The sequence below is a fragment of the Anneissia japonica genome, unplaced genomic scaffold (assembly GCF_011630105.1).
Source record: "Anneissia japonica isolate Jap-2015-1 unplaced genomic scaffold, ASM1163010v1 scaffold665_len1252844_cov201, whole genome shotgun sequence".
Taxonomy (NCBI): Eukaryota; Metazoa; Echinodermata; class Crinoidea; order Comatulida; family Comatulidae; genus Anneissia; species Anneissia japonica.
The window spans coordinates 526093-528377 of NW_022757135.1; the positions used below are offsets into that span (position 1 = coordinate 526093).

General features: G+C 38.0%; 1 long non-coding RNA gene across 1 annotated transcript in view; it reads left to right on the top strand.

Annotated features, from left to right (window-relative positions):
* Positions 1–551: 551 nt before the first annotated feature.
* LOC117124444 overlaps positions 552–2285 on the top strand; it is a 3253-nt gene continuing 1519 nt past the window's right edge. Inside the window, exons 1-3 of the long non-coding RNA XR_004447973.1 lie at positions 552–694; positions 1037–1234; positions 1359–1456. This is a non-coding gene — a long non-coding RNA (uncharacterized LOC117124444). The remainder of the gene's footprint in view (positions 695–1036; positions 1235–1358; positions 1457–2285) is intronic.

The following is a 2285-nucleotide window of genomic DNA, read 5'->3' on the forward strand; positions in this document are numbered from 1 at the left end:
ATGGTATCCCTCATGCCGTTAAATTATATATTTCTTCAGGGAAAATACTTTATAAAATGCAAAACGAAAATATAATACAAACATGACATTGACCAAAAGGCATGAAAAATATTGGCCCCGAGGAAACCTGGGCGTAAAAGAACACCATCGGGGTTGTCTCAGTCAACAGTGGACGTAACAGAAGATAATGAAGATAAAACATCCATATACAAAATACTATTATTAGTAATTATGATAGGCTAATTTTCGAACTTCAGAAACCGCAAGGATCACATGCATTGACAGATACACCCGGGTCATCATTTGGTGGTATTGAATTCATCAGAGAACCAGGTAGTGAAGAAAGTGGGACAGGCGGTAAGGATAAATCAAAGGCAAGTATCAATGTTACCATATAATACAAAACAAGGATAAATATAATCTTGTAAATTGTATGTAACCATCGACACCCATGATCTTTCAAATGTGTTGCCGGCCGTTTCAAAATTATACCAGGTAATTAGGCCTAAACTGATATCAGTAACCGAAACTGACCGATTCCTTTTAGGTGACACGTGAGCTTCTTTCGCCAGACGAGAATTTAAGAGGACAACATAACTGCTACGTGAACCACGCTTTTGGAGACTCAGCACTCATCGTCGATTTTGAACTTAGTGCCGACAGAAGGATTGTTGCAGACAGTACCTCAAATAAAGTAAAGAAAATTTACTTTCTCCTTTTTAGACAGGCTCACTTTTCACGTCATAGCGGAAATTTCGAAGTCCGGTGCACGATTTTGTCTGCGATAGAGTTATAACTCCATGGTGTGAGCACTTCTCGGTCGCTGTCCGCTGAACATATCGGAATCGGTGGCAGTTTTAGCGAATAGTCACAAAACGATCCGTCGGACGACGCGCCATCGCGTCGCGTACTCTTGCGTCAGTTACCGACGCAGTGTTTGCCTAACTTTATGCAACACAGTGCATTGGTATTTTATAGTTAATTCAGTAAGATACAAAATAGAACAATAATGATAAACATAACATCCACGTTTCAGATGGAGGAGAATTTTGACGGTCCACGACTATCAACAGGAAGGCCTAAGGACTTTAGATTTAGCTCCTTCGATAAAGAGGAAACAACTGAATCGTCTACAACGACAACTAGAGAATGCTTTGTATCTAGCGAGTTCATTCGGGAATCGGAAGATAGTGGTTTAACGGAAGATAGTGGTTTAACGAATGAGTCACACGAGGTAGGCCTTCAAAGAGTGGAAGCAATTAATGAATCGATGAAGCTTATTGTCTGTTTAAGAAAATTCAAGTTTGTCAATGTGGTAGAATATCAAAATGAAAATAATTATATTTTTTATCTTATAGGATCAAAGCACGTGATGGTAAACTACATTGTATGGAACCAGTAACAGTTGGCGTTAGTTTTCACATGACCATAGATGAAACCAGTGCAGCAGCCGCAGGTGTGGATATAGCTGGGGTGGGTGGGGGGAGAAAAAAAATGTTTAAGTATTTTCTACATATGGTCTAAAATCGCTTAAATAATTCTTTGAAACCCTCAAATTGCCATATTTTTTCTCCCCCCTGGAACACTCTCTAGAGGTCTTGTGAGCGACGCCCGACCACGCCCACTTTTTTCGTCGGGACGTCAAATCCCCCGTCGGGCAAATCCTAGCGCCACCCATGAGCAGCTGTGCCAGACCTATCGTGAATTTCTATTGGCTCTGGAATTCATACGGTACCGTATTGCAAGACGTCATCAAAAGCACGCATTAGTTTACACTTTTTCAATTTGACAAACTATTGACCAACCAGAGCCTAATTTCGTCGCAATAGGCCTAAGTTTTAAATGTCCTGGCATTATCGTGTTACAATAATGTCGCCTGTGCAATAGCAAAATAGGAATTGCCAATATACTCGTTGTATAGGCTCTGTGAGGCAAACTTACTCAATGATGACTCTCGTGTAAGTATTCTCTGAAAAACATCGTATGTTAGCTTAGTTTGGCAATTAACAAATATGCCCATAGCAAAACGCACGCTGAAGAGTAACAAAACACAAATCTATGAATGTATTGTTTTAATTTTTACTTTAATCATTATTTTTGTTTATTTTTACACTTAAAATAATAATAAATATTATAAGAGTATTAATTGAAGAAAATATTTTGAATAACACAATTTCAACCCAATTACAAGAACTTTGGCAAATAGTATTTACAATTTTGTATTATTTTTCTAGAAATAAAAATAAACTCGTGGGGATACATAAAAAATTAATTAAAACATAAAC